The sequence below is a fragment of the Haliotis cracherodii genome, unplaced genomic scaffold (genome assembly GCF_022045235.1).
Source record: "Haliotis cracherodii isolate W230 unplaced genomic scaffold, xgHalCrac1.p SCAF_8, whole genome shotgun sequence".
NCBI classification, from domain to species: domain Eukaryota; kingdom Metazoa; phylum Mollusca; class Gastropoda; order Lepetellida; family Haliotidae; genus Haliotis; species Haliotis cracherodii.
The window spans coordinates 27,836,006-27,853,139 of NW_027266341.1; the positions used below are offsets into that span (position 1 = coordinate 27,836,006).

The 17,134-nt window shown below is 40.3% G+C and overlaps 33 non-coding genes across 33 annotated transcripts; all 33 read left to right on the forward strand.

The window, feature by feature from the left end:
* The first annotated feature begins 1,834 nt into the window (after positions 1 to 1,834).
* On the forward strand, positions 1,835 to 1,906 carry Trnam-cau (transfer RNA methionine (anticodon CAU)). The gene has a single exon. It is a non-coding gene; the product is annotated as a tRNA-Met (tRNA).
* Positions 1,907 to 2,634: 728 nt separating this feature from the next.
* On the forward strand, positions 2,635 to 2,706 carry Trnam-cau (transfer RNA methionine (anticodon CAU)). Its single transcript has one exon. It is a non-coding gene; the product is annotated as a tRNA-Met (tRNA).
* A 328-nt stretch (positions 2,707 to 3,034) lies between these two features.
* Positions 3,035 to 3,106, forward strand: Trnam-cau (transfer RNA methionine (anticodon CAU)). Its single transcript has one exon. It is a non-coding gene; the product is annotated as a tRNA-Met (tRNA).
* Positions 3,107 to 3,434: 328 nt separating this feature from the next.
* On the forward strand, positions 3,435 to 3,506 carry Trnam-cau (transfer RNA methionine (anticodon CAU)). The gene has a single exon. It is a non-coding gene; the product is annotated as a tRNA-Met (tRNA).
* A 328-nt stretch (positions 3,507 to 3,834) lies between these two features.
* On the forward strand, positions 3,835 to 3,906 carry Trnam-cau (transfer RNA methionine (anticodon CAU)). Its single transcript has one exon. It is a non-coding gene; the product is annotated as a tRNA-Met (tRNA).
* A 328-nt stretch (positions 3,907 to 4,234) lies between these two features.
* Trnam-cau (transfer RNA methionine (anticodon CAU)) lies at positions 4,235 to 4,306 on the forward strand. The gene has a single exon. It is a non-coding gene; the product is annotated as a tRNA-Met (tRNA).
* A 728-nt stretch (positions 4,307 to 5,034) lies between these two features.
* Positions 5,035 to 5,106, forward strand: Trnam-cau (transfer RNA methionine (anticodon CAU)). Its single transcript has one exon. It is a non-coding gene; the product is annotated as a tRNA-Met (tRNA).
* A 328-nt stretch (positions 5,107 to 5,434) lies between these two features.
* Positions 5,435 to 5,506, forward strand: Trnam-cau (transfer RNA methionine (anticodon CAU)). The gene has a single exon. It is a non-coding gene; the product is annotated as a tRNA-Met (tRNA).
* Positions 5,507 to 5,834: 328 nt separating this feature from the next.
* Positions 5,835 to 5,906, forward strand: Trnam-cau (transfer RNA methionine (anticodon CAU)). Its single transcript has one exon. It is a non-coding gene; the product is annotated as a tRNA-Met (tRNA).
* Positions 5,907 to 6,234: 328 nt separating this feature from the next.
* Positions 6,235 to 6,306, forward strand: Trnam-cau (transfer RNA methionine (anticodon CAU)). The gene has a single exon. It is a non-coding gene; the product is annotated as a tRNA-Met (tRNA).
* Positions 6,307 to 6,633: 327 nt separating this feature from the next.
* On the forward strand, positions 6,634 to 6,705 carry Trnam-cau (transfer RNA methionine (anticodon CAU)). The gene has a single exon. It is a non-coding gene; the product is annotated as a tRNA-Met (tRNA).
* Positions 6,706 to 7,032: 327 nt separating this feature from the next.
* Positions 7,033 to 7,104, forward strand: Trnam-cau (transfer RNA methionine (anticodon CAU)). Its single transcript has one exon. It is a non-coding gene; the product is annotated as a tRNA-Met (tRNA).
* A 328-nt stretch (positions 7,105 to 7,432) lies between these two features.
* Trnam-cau (transfer RNA methionine (anticodon CAU)) lies at positions 7,433 to 7,504 on the forward strand. Its single transcript has one exon. It is a non-coding gene; the product is annotated as a tRNA-Met (tRNA).
* Positions 7,505 to 7,831: 327 nt separating this feature from the next.
* Trnam-cau (transfer RNA methionine (anticodon CAU)) lies at positions 7,832 to 7,903 on the forward strand. The gene has a single exon. It is a non-coding gene; the product is annotated as a tRNA-Met (tRNA).
* Positions 7,904 to 8,230: 327 nt separating this feature from the next.
* On the forward strand, positions 8,231 to 8,302 carry Trnam-cau (transfer RNA methionine (anticodon CAU)). The gene has a single exon. It is a non-coding gene; the product is annotated as a tRNA-Met (tRNA).
* A 328-nt stretch (positions 8,303 to 8,630) lies between these two features.
* On the forward strand, positions 8,631 to 8,702 carry Trnam-cau (transfer RNA methionine (anticodon CAU)). Its single transcript has one exon. It is a non-coding gene; the product is annotated as a tRNA-Met (tRNA).
* Positions 8,703 to 9,029: 327 nt separating this feature from the next.
* Trnam-cau (transfer RNA methionine (anticodon CAU)) lies at positions 9,030 to 9,101 on the forward strand. The gene has a single exon. It is a non-coding gene; the product is annotated as a tRNA-Met (tRNA).
* A 327-nt stretch (positions 9,102 to 9,428) lies between these two features.
* Positions 9,429 to 9,500, forward strand: Trnam-cau (transfer RNA methionine (anticodon CAU)). The gene has a single exon. It is a non-coding gene; the product is annotated as a tRNA-Met (tRNA).
* Positions 9,501 to 9,828: 328 nt separating this feature from the next.
* Positions 9,829 to 9,900, forward strand: Trnam-cau (transfer RNA methionine (anticodon CAU)). The gene has a single exon. It is a non-coding gene; the product is annotated as a tRNA-Met (tRNA).
* A 726-nt stretch (positions 9,901 to 10,626) lies between these two features.
* Positions 10,627 to 10,698, forward strand: Trnam-cau (transfer RNA methionine (anticodon CAU)). The gene has a single exon. It is a non-coding gene; the product is annotated as a tRNA-Met (tRNA).
* Positions 10,699 to 11,425: 727 nt separating this feature from the next.
* Positions 11,426 to 11,497, forward strand: Trnam-cau (transfer RNA methionine (anticodon CAU)). The gene has a single exon. It is a non-coding gene; the product is annotated as a tRNA-Met (tRNA).
* Positions 11,498 to 11,825: 328 nt separating this feature from the next.
* Trnam-cau (transfer RNA methionine (anticodon CAU)) lies at positions 11,826 to 11,897 on the forward strand. Its single transcript has one exon. It is a non-coding gene; the product is annotated as a tRNA-Met (tRNA).
* A 327-nt stretch (positions 11,898 to 12,224) lies between these two features.
* Positions 12,225 to 12,296, forward strand: Trnam-cau (transfer RNA methionine (anticodon CAU)). The gene has a single exon. It is a non-coding gene; the product is annotated as a tRNA-Met (tRNA).
* Positions 12,297 to 12,623: 327 nt separating this feature from the next.
* On the forward strand, positions 12,624 to 12,695 carry Trnam-cau (transfer RNA methionine (anticodon CAU)). The gene has a single exon. It is a non-coding gene; the product is annotated as a tRNA-Met (tRNA).
* Positions 12,696 to 13,022: 327 nt separating this feature from the next.
* Positions 13,023 to 13,094, forward strand: Trnam-cau (transfer RNA methionine (anticodon CAU)). The gene has a single exon. It is a non-coding gene; the product is annotated as a tRNA-Met (tRNA).
* Positions 13,095 to 13,821: 727 nt separating this feature from the next.
* On the forward strand, positions 13,822 to 13,893 carry Trnam-cau (transfer RNA methionine (anticodon CAU)). The gene has a single exon. It is a non-coding gene; the product is annotated as a tRNA-Met (tRNA).
* Positions 13,894 to 14,221: 328 nt separating this feature from the next.
* Trnam-cau (transfer RNA methionine (anticodon CAU)) lies at positions 14,222 to 14,293 on the forward strand. Its single transcript has one exon. It is a non-coding gene; the product is annotated as a tRNA-Met (tRNA).
* Positions 14,294 to 14,620: 327 nt separating this feature from the next.
* On the forward strand, positions 14,621 to 14,692 carry Trnam-cau (transfer RNA methionine (anticodon CAU)). The gene has a single exon. It is a non-coding gene; the product is annotated as a tRNA-Met (tRNA).
* A 327-nt stretch (positions 14,693 to 15,019) lies between these two features.
* Positions 15,020 to 15,091, forward strand: Trnam-cau (transfer RNA methionine (anticodon CAU)). The gene has a single exon. It is a non-coding gene; the product is annotated as a tRNA-Met (tRNA).
* Positions 15,092 to 15,419: 328 nt separating this feature from the next.
* On the forward strand, positions 15,420 to 15,491 carry Trnam-cau (transfer RNA methionine (anticodon CAU)). The gene has a single exon. It is a non-coding gene; the product is annotated as a tRNA-Met (tRNA).
* Positions 15,492 to 15,818: 327 nt separating this feature from the next.
* Positions 15,819 to 15,890, forward strand: Trnam-cau (transfer RNA methionine (anticodon CAU)). Its single transcript has one exon. It is a non-coding gene; the product is annotated as a tRNA-Met (tRNA).
* A 327-nt stretch (positions 15,891 to 16,217) lies between these two features.
* On the forward strand, positions 16,218 to 16,289 carry Trnam-cau (transfer RNA methionine (anticodon CAU)). Its single transcript has one exon. It is a non-coding gene; the product is annotated as a tRNA-Met (tRNA).
* A 727-nt stretch (positions 16,290 to 17,016) lies between these two features.
* Positions 17,017 to 17,088, forward strand: Trnam-cau (transfer RNA methionine (anticodon CAU)). The gene has a single exon. It is a non-coding gene; the product is annotated as a tRNA-Met (tRNA).
* Positions 17,089 to 17,134: the final 46 nt, after the last annotated feature.

The following is a 17,134-nucleotide window of genomic DNA, read 5'->3' on the forward strand; positions in this document are numbered from 1 at the left end:
AATTCCTCCATTTCTCGTTTGATGTTAGAGTTTTAAGACATTCTAAAAAGGAATCGTCAAAAAAGTACTGACATATCTATGTTTGTATGTGGAAGGTTAACATCTTTATATATCAAGACTGCGTACAGATGACGTCAAAACGAAATACAATCGGTGGACATGTCCAGGGGACTTTCTGATGCAAGCAATATGTAACAGACACATATGTTGTAGCACTAGGTATATGAAACGAGAGCAGAGTGGCGCAGTGGAAGCGTGCTGGGCCCATAACCCAGAGGTCCGTGGATCGAAACCACGCTCTGCTAACTACATCTTTTTCTCTCCTTCCCGCTTTTGCAAGAAGAAATAATACAACTCACCCCAACGAGACGAAAATGAAGCTTTCATTAGCAGCTTTATAAATTCCTCCATTTCTCGTTTGATGTTAGAGTTTTAAGACATTCTAAAAATGATTCGTCAAAAAAGTACTGACATATCTATGTTTGTATTTGGAAGGTTTACCTCTTTATATATCAAGATTGCGTACAGATGACGTTAAAACGAAATACAATCGGTGGACATGTCCAGGGGACTTTCTGATGCAAGCAATATGTAACAGACACATATGTTGTAGCACTAGGTATACGAAAGGAGAGCAGAGTGGCGCAGTGGAAGCGTGCTGGGCCCATAACCCAGAGGTCCATGGATCGAAACCACGCTCTGCTAACTACATCTTTTTCTCTCCTTCCCGCTTTTGCAAGAAGAAATAATACAACTCACCCCAACGAGACGAAAATGAAGCTTTCATTAGCAGCTTTATAAATTCCTCCATTTCTCGTTTGATGTTAGAGTTTTAGGACATTCTAAAAATGAATCGTCAAAAAAGTACTGACATATCTATGTTTGTATTTGGAAGGTTTACATCTTTATATATCAAGACTGCGTACAGATGACGTCAAAACGAAATACAATCGGTGGACATGTCCAAGAGGACTTTCTGATGCAAGCAATATGTAACAGACACACATGTTGTAGCACTAGGTACATGAAACGAGAGCAGAGTGGCGCAGTGGAAGCGTGCTGGGCCCATAACCCAGAGGTCCGTGGATCGAAACCACGCTCTGCTAACTACATCTTTTTCTCTCCTTCCCGCTTTTGCAACAAGAAATAATACAACTCACCCCAACGAGACGAAAATGAAGCTTTCATTAGCAGCTTTATAAATTCCTCCATTTCTCGTTTGATGTTAGAGTTTTAAGACATTCTAAAAAGGAATCGTCAAAAAAGTACTGACATATCTATGTTTGTATTTGGAAGGTTAACATCTTTATATATCAAGACTGCGTACAGATGACGTCAAAACGAAATACAATCGGTGGACATGTCCAGGGGACTTTCTGATGCAAGCAATATGTAACAGACACATATGTTGTAGCACTAGGTATATGAAAGGAGAGCAGAGTGGCGCAGTGGAAGCGTGCTGGGCCCATAACCCAGAGGTCCGTGGATCGAAACCACGCTCTGCTAACTACATCTTTTTCTCTCCTTCCCGCTTTTGCAAGGAGAAATAATACAACTCACCCCAACGAGACGAAAATGAAGCTTTCATTAGCAGCTGTATAAATTCCTCCATTTCTCGTTTGATGTTAGAGTTTTAGGACATTCTAAAAATGAATCGTCAAAAAAGTACTGACATATCTATGTTTGTATGTGGAAGGTTAAAATCTTTATATCTCAAGACTGCGTACAGATGACGTCAAAACGAAATACAATCGGTGGACATGTCCAGGGGACTTTCTGATGCAAGCAATATGTAACAGACACACATGTTGTAGTACTAGGTATATGAAACGAGAGCAGAGTGGCGCAGTGGAAGCGTGCTGGGCCCATAACCCAGAGGTCCGTGGATCGAAACCACGCTCTGCTAACTACATCTTTTTCTCTCCTTCCAGCTTTTGCAAGAAGAAATAATACAACTCACCCCAACGAGACGAAAATGAAGCTTTCATTAGCAGCTTTATAAATTCCTCCATTTCTCGTTTGATGTTAGAGTTTTAAGACATTCTAAAAATGAATCGTCAAAAAAGTACTGACATATCTATTTTTGTATTTGGAAGGTTTACATCTTTATATATCAAGACTGCGTACAGATGACGTCAAAACGAAATACAATCGGTGGACATGTCCAGGGGACTTTCTGATGCAAGCAATATGTAACAGACACACATGTTGTAGCACTAGGTACATGAAACGAGAGCAGAGTGGAGCAGTGGAAGCGTGCTGGGCCCATAACCCAGAGGTCCGTGGATCGAAACCACGCTCTGCTAACTACATCTTTTTCTCTCCTTCCCGCTTTTGCAACAAGAAATAATACAACTCACCCCAACGAGACGAAAATGAAGCTTTCATTAGCAGCTTTATAAATTCCTCCATTTCTCGTTTGATGTTAGAGTTTTAAGACATTCTAAAAATGAATCGTCAAAAAAGTACTGACATATCTATGTTTGTATGTGGAAGGTTAACATCTTTATATATCAAGACTGCGTAGAGTTGACGTCAAAACGAAATACAATCGGTGGACATGTCCAGGGGACTTTCTGATGCAAGCAATATGTAACAGACACACATGTTGTAGCACTAGGTATATGAAAGGAGAGCAGAGTGGCGCAGTGGAAGCGTGCTGGGCCCATAACCCAGAGGTCCGTGGATCGAAACCACGCTCTGCTAACTACATCCTTTTCTCTCCTTCCCGCTTTTGCAACAAGAAATAATACAACTCACCCCAACGAGATGAAAATGAAGCTTTCATTAGCAGCTTTATAAATTCCTCCATTTCTCGTTTGATGTTAGAGTTTTAAGACATTCTAAAAATGAATCGTCAAAAAAGTACTGACATATCTATTTTTGTATTTGGAAGGTTTACATCTTTATATATCAAGATTGCGTACAGATGACGTCAAAACGAAATACAATCGGTGGACATGTCCAGGGGACTTTCTGATGCAAGCAATATGTAACAGACACATATGTTGTAGCACTAGGTATATGAAACGAGAGCAGAGTGGCGCAGTGGAAGCGTGCTGGGCCCATAACCCAGAGGTCCGTGGATCGAAACCACGCTCTGCTAACTACATCTTTTTCTCTCCTTCCCGCTTTTGCAAGAAGAAATAATACAACTCACCCCAACGAGACGAAAATGAAGCTTTCATTAGCAGCTTTATAAATTCCTCCATTTCTCGTTTGATGTTAGAGTTTTAAGACATTCTAAAAATGAATCGTCAAAAAAGTACTGACATATCTATGTTTGTATTTGGAAGGTTTACCTCTTTATATATCAAGACTGCGTACAGATGACGTCAAAACGAAATACAATCGGTGGACATGTCCAGGGGACTTTCTGATGCAAGCAATATGTAACAGACACATATGTTGTAGCACTAGGTATATGAAACGAGAGCAGAGTGGCGCAGTGGAAGCGTGCTGGGCCCATAACCCAGAGGTCCGTGGATCGAAACCACGCTCTGCTAACTACATCTTTTTCTCTCCTTCCCGCTTTTGCTACAAGAAATAATACAACTCACACCAACGAGACGAAAATGAAGCTTTCATTAGCAGCTTTATAAATTCCTCCATTTCTCGTTTGATGTTAGAGTTTTAAGACATTCTAAAAATGAATCGTCAAAAAAGTACTGACATATCTATGTTTGTATGTGGAAGGTTAACATCTTTATATATCAAGACTGCGTACAGATGACGTCAAAACGAAATACAATCGGTGGACATGTCCAGGGGACTTTCTGATGCAAGCAATATGTAACAGACACATATGTTGTAGCACTAGGTATATGAAAGGAGAGCAGAGTGGCGCAGTGGAAGCGTGCTGGGCCCATAACCCAGAGGTCCGTGGATCGAAACCACGCTCTGCTAACTACATCTTTTTCTCTCCTTCCCGCTTTTGCAACAAGAAATAATACAACTCACCCCAACGAGACGAAAATGAAGCTTTCATTAGCAGCTGTATAAATTCCTCCATTTCTCGTTTGATGTTAGAGTTTTAGGACATTCTAAAAATGAATCGTCAAAAAAGTACTGACATATCTATGTTTGTATGTGGAAGGTTAAAATCTTTATATCTCAAGACTGCGTACAGATGACGTCAAAACGAAATACAATCGGTGGACATGTCCAGGGGACTTTCTGATGCAAGCAATATGTAACAGACACACATGTTGTAGTACTAGGTATATGAAACGAGAGCAGAGTGGCGCAGTGGAAGCGTGCTGGGCCCATAACCCAGAGGTCCGTGGATCGAAACCACGCTCTGCTAACTACATCTTTTTCTCTCCTTCCAGCTTTTGCAAGAAGAAATAATACAACTCACCCCAACGAGACGAAAATGAAGCTTTCATTAGCAGCTTTATAAATTCCTCCATTTCTCGTTTGATGTTAGAGTTTTAAGACATTCTAAAAATGAATCGTCAAAAAAGTACTGACATATCTATTTTTGTATTTGGAAGGTTTACATCTTTATATATCAAGACTGCGTACAGATGACGTCAAAACGAAATACAATCGGTGGACATGTCCAGGGGACTTTCTGATGCAAGCAATATGTAACAGACACACATGTTGTAGCACTAGGTACATGAAACGAGAGCAGAGTGGAGCAGTGGAAGCGTGCTGGGCCCATAACCCAGAGGTCCGTGGATCGAAACCACGCTCTGCTAACTACATCTTTTTCTCTCCTTCCCGCTTTTGCAACAAGAAATAATACAACTCACCCCAACGAGACGAAAATGAAGCTTTCATTAGCAGCTTTATAAATTCCTCCATTTCTCGTTTGATGTTAGAGTTTTAAGACATTCTAAAAATGAATCGTCAAAAAAGTACTGACATATCTATGTTTGTATGTGGAAGGTTAACATCTTTATATATCAAGACTGCGTAGAGTTGACGTCAAAACGAAATACAATCGGTGGACATGTCCAGGGGACTTTCTGATGCAAGCAATATGTAACAGACACACATGTTGTAGCACTAGGTATATGAAAGGAGAGCAGAGTGGCGCAGTGGAAGCGTGCTGGGCCCATAACCCAGAGGTCCGTGGATCGAAACCACGCTCTGCTAACTACATCCTTTTCTCTCCTTCCCGCTTTTGCAACAAGAAATAATACAACTCACCCCAACGAGATGAAAATGAAGCTTTCATTAGCAGCTTTATAAATTCCTCCATTTCTCGTTTGATGTTAGAGTTTTAAGACATTCTAAAAATGAATCGTCAAAAAAGTACTGACATATCTATTTTTGTATTTGGAAGGTTTACATCTTTATATATCAAGATTGCGTACAGATGACGTCAAAACGAAATACAATCGGTGGACATGTCCAGGGGACTTTCTGATGCAAGCAATATGTAACAGACACATATGTTGTAGCACTAGGTATATGAAACGAGAGCAGAGTGGCGCAGTGGAAGCGTGCTGGGCCCATAACCCAGAGGTCCGTGGATCGAAACCACGCTCTGCTAACTACATCTTTTTCTCTCCTTCCCGCTTTTGCAACAAGAAATAATACAACTCACCCCAACGAGACGAAAATGAAGCTTTCATTAGCAGCTTTATAAATTCCTCCATTTCTCGTTTGATGTTAGAGTTTTAAGACATTCTAAAAATGAATCGTCAAAAAAGTACTGACATATCTATGTTTGTATTTGGAAGGTTTACCTCTTTATATATCAAGACTGCGTACAGATGACGTCAAAACGAAATACAATCGGTGGACATGTCCAGGGGACTTTCTGATGCAAGCAATATGTAACAGACACATATGTTGTAGCACTAGGTATATGAAACGAGAGCAGAGTGGCGCAGTGGAAGCGTGCTGGGCCCATAACCCAGAGGTCCGTGGATCGAAACCACGCTCTGCTAACTACATCTTTTTCTCTCCTTCCCGCTTTTGCTACAAGAAATAATACAACTCACACCAACGAGACGAAAATGAAGCTTTCATTAGCAGCTTTATAAATTCCTCCATTTCTCGTTTGATGTTAGAGTTTTAAGACATTCTAAAAAGGAATCGTCAAAAAAGTACTGACATATCTATGTTTGTATTTGGAAGGTTTACATCTTTATATATCAAGACTGCGTACAGATGACGTCAAAACGAAATACAATCGGTGGACATGTCCAGGGGACTTTCTGATGCAAGCAATATGTAACAGACACATATGTTGTAGCACTAGGTATATGAAACGAGAGCAGAGTGGCGCAGTGGAAGCGTGCTGGGCCCATAACCCAGAGGTCCGTGGATCGAAACCACGCTCTGCTAACTACATCTTTTTCTCTCCTTCCCGCTTTTGCAAGAAGAAATAATACAACTCACACCAACGAGACGAAAATGAAGCTTTCATTAGCAGCTTTATAAATTCCTCCATTTCTCGTTTGATGTTAAAGTTTTAAGACATTCTAAAAATGAATCGTAAAAAAGTACTGACATATCTATATTTCTGTTTGGAAGGTTTATCTCTTTAGACATTTAAATTTTGGACAAATGGGGTTGACACGCAATGTAATCAGTGAACATGTCCAGGGGACTTTCTGATGCAAGCAATAACTAACAGACACATATGTCATAGCACTAGGTAGATGAAATGAGAGCAGAGTGGCGCAGTGGAAGCGTGCTGGGCCCATAACCCAGAGGTCCGTGGATCGAAACCACGCTCTGCTAACTACATCTTTTTCTCTCCTTCCCGCTTTTGCAAGAAGAAATAATACAACTCACCCCAACGAGACGAAAATGAAGCTTTCATTAGCAGCTTTATAAATTCCTCCATTTCTCGTTTGATGTTAGAGTTTTAAGACATTCTAAAAATGAATCGTAAAAAAGTACTGACATATCTATATTTCTGTTTGGAAGGTTAATCTCTTTAGACATTTAAATTTTGGACAAATGGGGTTGACACGCAATGTAATCAGTGAACATGTCCAGGGGACTTTCTGATGCAAGCAATAACTAACAGACACATATGTCATAGCACTAGGTAGATGAAATGAGAGCAGAGTGGCGCAGTGGAAGCGTGCTGGGCCCATAACCCAGAGGTCCGTGGATCGAAACCACGCTCTGCTAACTACATCTTTTTCTCTCCTTCCCGCTTTTGCAAGAAGAAATAATACAACTCACCCCAACGAGACGAAAATGAAGCTTTCATTAGCAACTTTATAAATTCCTCCATTTCTCGTTTGATGTTAGAGTTTTAAGACATTCTAAAAATGAATCGTCAAAAAAGTACTGACATATCTATGTTTGTATTTGGAAGGTTAACATCTTTATATATCAAGACTGCGTACAGATGACGTCAAAACGAAATACAATCGGTGGACATGTCCAGGGGACTTTCTGATGCAAGCAATATGTAACAGACACATATGTTGTAGCACTAGGTATATGAAAGGAGAGCAGAGTGGCGCAGTGGAAGCGTGCTGGGCCCATAACCCAGAGGTCCGTGGATCGAAACCACGCTCTGCTAACTACATCTTTTTCTCTCCTTCCCGCTTTTGCAAGAAGAAATAATACAACTCACCCCAACGAGACGAAAATGAAGCTTTCATTAGCAGCTTTATAAATTCCTCCATTTCTCGTTTGATGTTAGAGTTTTAAGACATTCTAAAAATGAATCGTAAAAAAGTACTGACATATCTATATTTCTGTTTGGAAGGTTTATCTCTTTAGACATTTAAATTTTGGACAAATGGGGTTGACACGCAATGTAATCAGTGAACATGTCCAGGGGACTTTCTGATGCAAGCAATAACTAACAGACACATATGTCATAGCACTAGAAAGATGAAATGAGAGCAGAGTGGCGCAGTGGAAGCGTGCTGGGCCCATAACCCAGAGGTCCGTGGATCGAAACCACGCTCTGCTAACTACATCTTTTTCTCTCCTTCCCGCTTTTGCAAGAAGAAATAATACAACTCACCCCAACGAGACGAAAATGAAGCTTTCATTAGCAGCTTTATAAATTCCTCCATTTCTCGTTTGATGTTAGAGTTTTAAGACGTTCTAAAAATGAATCGTAAAAAAGTACTGACATATCTATGTTTCTGTTTGGAAGGTTAATCTCTTTAGACATTTAAATTTTGGACAAATGGGGTTGACACGCAATGTAATCAGTGAACATGTCCAGGGGACTTTCTGATGCAAGCAATAACTAACAGACACATATGTCATAGCACTAGGTAGATGAAATGAGAGCAGAGTGGCGCAGTGGAAGCGTGCTGGGCCCATAACCCAGAGGTCCGTGGATCGAAACCACGCTCTGCTAACTACATCTTTTTCTCTCCTTCCCGCTTTTGCAAGAAGAAATAATACAACTCACCCCAACGAGACGAAAATGAAGCTTTCATTAGCAGCTTTATAAATTCCTCCATTTCTCGTTTGATGTTAGAGTTTTAAGACATTCTAAAAATGAATCGTCAAAAAAGTACTGACATATCTATGTTTGTATTTGGAAGGTTAACATCTTTATATATCAAGACTGCGTACAGATGACGTCAAAACGAAATACAATCGGTGGACATGTCCAGGGGACTTTCTGATGCAAGCAATATGTAACAGACACATATGTTGTAGCACTAGGTATATGAAAGGAGAGCAGAGTGGCGCAGTGGAAGCGTGCTGGGCCCATAACCCAGAGGTCCGTGGATCGAAACCACGCTCTGCTAACTACATCTTTTTCTCTCCTTCCCGCTTTTGCAAGAAGAAATAATACAACTCACCCCAACGAGACGAAAATGAAGCTTTCATTAGCAGCTTTATAAATTCCTCCATTTCTCGTTTGATGTTAGAGTTTTAAGACATTCTAAAAATGAATCGTAAAAAAGTACTGACATATCTATATTTCTGTTTGGAAGGTTTATCTCTTTAGACATTTAAATTTTGGACAAATGGGGTTGACACGCAATGTAATCAGTGAACATGTCCAGGGGACTTTCTGATGCAAGCAATAACTAACAGACACATATGTCATAGCACTAGAAAGATGAAATGAGAGCAGAGTGGCGCAGTGGAAGCGTGCTGGGCCCATAACCCAGAGGTCCGTGGATCGAAACCACGCTCTGCTAACTACATCTTTTTCTCTCCTTCCCGCTTTTGCAAGAAGAAATAATACAACTCACCCCAACGAGACGAAAATGAAGCTTTCATTAGCAGCTTTATAAATTCCTCCATTTCTCGTTTGATGTTAGAGTTTTAAGACATTCTAAAAATGAATCGTAAAAAAGTACTGACATATCTATGTTTCTGTTTGGAAGGTTAATCTCTTTAGACATTTAAATTTTGGACAAATGGGGTTGACACGCAATGTAATCAGTGAACATGTCCAGGGGACTTTCTGATGCAAGCAATAACTAACAGACACATATGTCATAGCACTAGGTAGATGAAATGAGAGCAGAGTGGCGCAGTGGAAGCGTGCTGGGCCCATAACCCAGAGGTCCGTGGATCGAAACCACGCTCTGCTAACTACATCTTTTTCTCTCCTTCCCGCTTTTGCAAGAAGAAATAATACAACTCACCCCAACGAGACGAAAATGAAGCTTTCATTAGCAGCTTTATAAATTCCTCCATTTCTCGTTTGATGTTAGAGTTTTAAGACATTCTAAAAATGAATCGTCAAAAAAGTACTGACATATCTATGTTTGTATTTGGAAGGTTAACATCTTTATATATCAAGACTGCGTACAGATGACGTCAAAACGAAATACAATCGGTGGACATGTCCAGGGGACTTTCTGATGCAAGCAATATGTAACAGACACATATGTTGTAGCACTAGGTATATGAAAGGAGAGCAGAGTGGCGCAGTGGAAGCGTGCTGGGCCCATAACCCAGAGGTCCGTGGATCGAAACCACGCTCTGCTAACTACATCTTTTTCTCTCCTTCCCGCTTTTGCAAGAAGAAATAATACAACTCACCCCAACGAGACGAAAATGAAGCTTTCATTAGCAGCTTTATAAATTCCTCCATTTCTCGTTTGATGTTAGAGTTTTAAGACATTCTAAAAATGAATCGTAAAAAAGTACTGACATATCTATATTTCTGTTTGGAAGGTTTATCTCTTTAGACATTTAAATTTTGGACAAATGGGGTTGACACGCAATGTAATCAGTGAACATGTCCAGGGGACTTTCTGATGCAAGCAATAACTAACAGACACATATGTCATAGCACTAGAAAGATGAAATGAGAGCAGAGTGGCGCAGTGGAAGCGTGCTGGGCCCATAACCCAGAGGTCCGTGGATCGAAACCACTCTCTGCTAACTACATCTTTTTCTCTCCTTCCCGCTTTTGCAAGAAGAAATAATACAACTCACCCCAACGAGACGAAAATGAAGCTTTCATTAGCAGCTTTATAAATTCCTCCATTTCTCGTTTGATGTTAGAGTTTTAAGACATTCTAAAAATGAATCGTAAAAAAGTACTGACATATCTATGTTTCTGTTTGGAAGGTTAATATCTTTAGACATTTAAATTTTGGACAAATGGGGTTGACACGCAATGTAATCAGTGAACATGTCCAGGGGACTTTCTGATGCAAGCAATAACTAACAGACACATATGTCATAGCACTAGGTAGATGAAATGAGAGCAGAGTGGCGCAGTGGAAGCGTGCTGGGCCCATAACCCAGAGGTCCGTGGATCGAAACCACGCTCTGCTAACTACATCTTTTTCTCTCCTTCCCGCTTTTGCAAGAAGAAATAATACAACTCACCCCAACGAGACGAAAATGAAGCTTTCATTAGCAGCTTTATAAATTCCTCCATTTCTCGTTTGATGTTAGAGTTTTAAGACATTCTAAAAATGAATCGTCAAAAAAGTACTGACATATCTATGTTTGTATTTGGAAGGTTTACATCTTTATATATCAAGACTGCGTACAGATGACGTCAAAACGAAATACAATCAGTGGACATGTCCAGGGGACTTTCTGATCCAAGCAATATGTAACAGACACATATGTTGTAGCACTAGGTATATGAAACGAGAGCAGAGTGGCGCAGTGGAAGCATGCTGGGCCCATAACCCAGAGGTCCGTGGATCGAAACCACGCTCTGCTAACTACATCTTTTTCTCTCCTTCCCGATTTTGCAAGAAGAAATAATACAACTCACCCCAACGAGACGAAAATGAAGCTTTCATTAGCAGCTTTATAAATTCCTCCATTTCTCGTTTGATGTTAGAGTTTTAAGACATTCTAAAAATGAATCGCAAAAAAGTACTGACATATCTATATTTCTGTTTGGAAGGTTTATCTCTTTAGACATTTAGATTTTGGACAAATGGGGTTGACACGCAATGTAATCAGTGAACATGTCCAGGGGACTTTCTGATGCAAGCAATAACTAACAGACACATATGTCATAGCACTAGAAAGATGAAATGAGAGCAGAGTGGCGCAGTGGAAGCGTGCTGGGCCCATAACCCAGAGGTCCGTGGATCGAAACCACGCTCTGCTAACTACATCTTTTTCTCTCCTTCCCGCTTTTGCAAGAAGAAATAATACAACTCACCCCAACGAGACGAAAATGAAGCTTTCATTAGCAGCTTTATAAATTCCTCCATTTCTCGTTTGATGTTAGAGTTTTAAGACATTCTAAAAATGAATCGTCAAAAAAGTACTGACATATCTATGTTTGTATGTGGAAGGTTTACCTCTTTATATATCAAGACTGCGTACAGATGACGTCAAAACGAAATACAATCGGTGGACATGTCCAGGGGACTTTCTGATGCAAGCAATATGTAACAGACACATATGTTGTAGCACTAGGTATATGAAACGAGAGCAGAGTGGCGCAGTGGAAGCGTGCTGGGCCCATAACCCAGAGGTCCGTGGATCGAAACCACGCTCTGCTAACTACATCTTTTTCTCTCCTTCCCGCTTTTGCTACAAGAAATAATACAACTCACCCCAACGAGACGAAAATGAAGCTTTCATTAGCAGCTTTATAAATTCCTCCATTTCTCGTTTGATGTTAGAGTTTTAAGACATTCTAAAAATGAATCGTAAATAAGTACTGACATATCTATATTTCTGTTTGGAAGGTTTATCTCTTTAGACATTTAAATTTTGGACAAATGGGGTTGACACGCAATGTAATCAGTGAACATGTCCAGGGGACTTTCTGATGCAAGCAATAACTAACAGACACATATGTCATAGCACTAGAAAGATGAAATGAGAGCAGAGTGGCGCAGTGGAAGCGTGCTGGGCCCATAACCCAGAGGTCCGTGGATCGAAACCACGCTCTGCTAACTACATCTTTTTATCTCCTTCCCGCTTTTGCAACAAGAAATAATACAACTCACCCCAACGAGACGAAAATGAAGCTTTCATTAGCAGCTTTATAAATTCCTCCATTTCTCGTTTGATGTTAGAGTTTTAAGACATTCTAAAAATGAATCGTAAAAAAGTACTGACATATCTATGTTTGTATTTGGAAGGTTTACATCTTTATATATCAAGACTGCGTACAGATGACGTCAAAACGAAATACAATCGGTGGACATGTCCAGGGGACTTTCTGATGCAAGCAATATGTAACAGACACATATGTTGTAGCACTAGGTATATGAAAGGAGAGCAGAGTGGCGCAGTGGAAGCGTGCTGGGCCCATAACCCAGAGGTCCGTGGATCGAAACCACGCTCTGCTAACTACATCTTTTTCTCTCCTTCCCGCTTTTGCAAGAAGAAATAATACAACTCACCCCAACGAGACGAAAATGAAGCTTTCATTAGCAGCTTTATAAATTCCTCCATTTCTCGTTTGATGTTAGAGTTTTAAGACATTCTAAAAATGAATCGTAAAAAAGTACTGACATATCTATGTTTCTATTTGGAAGGTTAATATCTTTAGACATTTAAATTTTGGACAAATGGGGTTGACACGCAATGTAATCAGTGAACATGTCCAGGGGACTTTCTGATGCAAGCAATAACTAACAGACACATATGTCATAGCACTAGGTAGATGAAATGAGAGCAGAGTGGCGCAGTGGAAGCGTGCTGGGCCCATAACCCAGAGGTCCGTGGATCGAAACCACGCTCTGCTAACTACATCTTTTTCTCTCCTTCCCGCTTTTGCAAGAAGAAATAATACAACTCACCCCAACGAGACGAAAATGAAGCTTTCATTAGCAGCTTTATAAATTCCTCCATTTCTCGTTTGATGTTAGAGTTTTAAGACATTCTAAAAATGAATCGTCAAAAAAGTACTGACATATCTATGTTTGTATTTGGAAGGTTTACATCTTTATATATCAAGACTGCGTACAGATGACGTCAAAACGAAATACAATCAGTGGACATGTCCAGGGGACTTTCTGATCCAAGCAATATGTAACAGACACATATGTTGTAGCACTAGGTATATGAAACGAGAGCAGAGTGGCGCAGTGGAAGCATGCTGGGCCCATAACCCAGAGGTCCGTGGATCGAAACCACGCTCTGCTAACTACATCTTTTTCTCTCCTTCCCGCTTTTGCAAGAAGAAATAATACAACTCACCCCAACGAGACGAAAATGAAGCTTTCATTAGCAGCTTTATAAATTCCTCCATTTCTCGTTTCATGTTAGAGTTTTAAGACATTCTAAAAATGAATCGCAAAAAAGTACTGACATATCTATATTTCTGTTTGGAAGGTTTATCTCTTTAGACATTTAGATTTTGGACAAATGGGGTTGACACGCAATGTAATCAGTGAACATGTCCAGGGGACTTTCTGATGCAAGCAATAACTAACAGACACATATGTCATAGCACTAGAAAGATGAAATGAGAGCAGAGTGGCGCAGTGGAAGCGTGCTGGGCCCATAACCCAGAGGTCCGTGGATCGAAACCACGCTCTGCTAACTACATCTTTTTCTCTCCTTCCCGCTTTTGCAAGAAGAAATAATACAACTCACCCCAACGAGACGAAAATGAAGCTTTCATTAGCAGCTTTATAAATTCCTCCATTTCTCGTTTGATGTTAGAGTTTTAAGACATTCTAAAAATGAATCGTCAAAAAAGTACTGACATATCTATGTTTGTATTTGGAAGGTTTACATCTTTATATATCAAGACTGCGTACAGATGACGTCAAAACGAAATACAATCGGTGGACATGTCCAGGGGACTTTCTGATGCAAGCAATATGTAACAGACACATATGTTGTAGCACTAGGTATATGAAAGGAGAGCAGAGTGGCGCAGTGGAAGCGTGCTGGGCCCATAACCCAGAGGTCCGTGGATCGAAACCACGCTCTGCTAACTACATCTTTTTCTCTCCTTCCCGCTTTTGCAAGAAGAAATAATACAACTCACCCCAACGAGACGAAAATGAAGCTTTCATTAGCAGCTTTATAAATTCCTCCATTTCTCGTTTGATGTTAGAGTTTTAAGACATTCTAAAAATGAATCGTAAAAAAGTACTGACATATCTATGTTTCTGTTTGGAAGGTTGATCTCTTTAGACATTTAGATTTTGGACAAATGGGGTTGACACGCAATGTAATCAGTGAACATGTCCAGGGGACTTTCTGATGCAAGCAATAACTAACAGACACATATGTTGTAGCACTAGGTATATGGAACGAGAGCAGAGTGGCGCAGTGGAAGCGTGCTGGGCCCATAACCCAGAGGTCCGTGGATCGAAACCACGCTCTGCTAACTACATCTTTTTCTCTCCTTCCCGCTTTTGCAAGAAGAAATAATACAACTCACCCCAACGAGACGAAAATGAAGCTTTCATTAGCAGCTTTATAAATTCCTCCATTTCTCGTTTGATGTTAGAGTTTTAAGACATTCTAAAAATGAATCGTAAAAAAGTACTGACATATCTATGTTTCTGTTTGGAAGGTTGATCTCTTTAGACATTTAGATTTTGGACAAATGGGGTTGACACGCAATGTAATCAGTGAACATGTCCAGGGGACTTTCTGATGCAAGCAATAACTAACAGACACATATGTCATAGCACTAGGTAGATGAAATGAGAGCAGAGTGGCGCAGTGGAAGCGTGCTGGGCCCATAACCCAGAGGTCCGTGGATCGAAACCACGCTCTGCTAACTACATCTTTTTCTCTCCTTCCCGCTTTTGCAAGAAGAAATAATACAACTCGACCCAACGAGACGAAAATGAAGCTTTCATTAGCAGCTTTAAAAATTCCTCCATTTCTCGTTTGATGTTAGAGTTTTAAGACATTCTAAAAATGAATCGTCAAAAAAGTACTGACATATCTATGTTTGTATGTGGAAGGTTTACCTCTTTATATATCAAGACTGCGTACAGATGACGTCAAAACGAAATACAATCGGTGGACATGTCCAGGGGACTTTCTGATGCAAGCAATATGTAACAGACACATATGTTGTAGCACTAGGTATATGAAACGAGAGCAGAGTGGCGCAGTGGAAGCGTGCTGGGCCCATAACCCAGAGGTCCGTGGATCGAAACCACGCTCTGCTAACTACATCTTTTTCTCTCCTTCCCGCTTTTGCAAGAAGAAATAATACAACTCACCCCAACGAGACGAAAATGAAGCTTTCATTAGCAGCTTTATAAATTCCTCCATTTCTCGTTTGATGTTAGAGTTTTAAGACATTCTAAAAATGAATCGTAAAAAAGTACTGACATATCTATATTTCTGTTTGGAAGGTTTATCTCTTTAGACATTTAAATTTTGGACAAATGGGGTTGACACGCAATGTAATCAGTGAACATGTCCAGGGGACTTTCTGATGCAAGCAATAACTAACAGACACATATGTCATAGCACTAGAAAGATGAAATGAGAGCAGAGTGGCGCAGTGGAAGCGTGCTGGGCCCATAACCCAGAGGTCCGTGGATCGAAACCACGCTCTGCTAACTACATCTTTTTCTCTCCTTCCCGCTTTTGCAAGAAGAAATAATACAACTCACCCCAACGAGACGAAAATGAAGCTTTCATTAGCAGCTTTATAAATTCCTCCATTTCTCGTTTGATGTTAGAGTTTTAAGACATTCTAAAAATGAATCGTAAAAAAGTACTGACATATCTATGTTTCTGTTTGGAAGGTTGATCTCTTTAGACATTTAGATTTTGGACAAATGGGGTTGACACGCAATGTAATCAGTGAACATGTCCAGGGGACTTTCTGATGCAAGCAATAACTAACAGACACATATGTCATAGCACTAGGTAGAAGAAATGAGAGCAGAGTGGCGCAGTGGAAGCGTGCTGGGCCCATAACCCAGAGGTCCGTGGATCGAAACCACGCTCTGCTAACTACATCTTTTTCTCTCCTTCCCGCTTTTGCAACAAGAAATAATACAACTCACCCCAACGAGATGAAAATGAAGCTTTCATTAGCAGCTTTATAAATTCCTCCATTTCTCGTTTGATGTTAGAGTTTTAAGACATTCTAAAAATGAATCGTCAAAAAAGTACTGACATATCTATGTTTGTATGTGGAAGGTTTACATCTTTATATATCAAGACTGCGTACAGATGACGTCAAAACGAAATACAATCAGTGGACATGTCCAGGGGACTTTCTGATCCAAGCAATATGTAACAGACACATATGTTGTAGCACTAGGTATATGAAACGAGAGCAGAGTGGCGCAGTGGAAGCATGCTGGGCCCATAACCCAGAGGTCCGTGGATCGAAACCACGCTCTGCTAACTACATCTTTTTCTCTCCTTCCCGCTTTTGCAAGAAGAAATAATACAACTCACCCCAACGAGACGAAAATGAAGCTTTCATTAGCAGCTTTATAAATTCCTCCATTTCTCGTTTGATGTTAGAGTTTTAAGACATTCTAAAAATGAATCGCAAAAAAGTACTGACATATCTATATTTCTGTTTGGAAGGTTTATCTCTTTAGACATTTAGATTTTGGACAAATGGGGTTGACACGCAATGTAATCAGTGAACATGTCCAGGGGACTTTCTGATGCAAGCGATAACTAACAGACACATATGTCATAGCACTAGGTAGATGAAATGAGAGCAGAGTGGCGCAGTGGAAGCGTGCTGGGCCCATAACCCAGAGGTCCGTGGATCGAAACCACGCTCTGCTAACTACATCTTTTTCTCTCCTTCCCGCTTTTGTAACAAGAAATAATA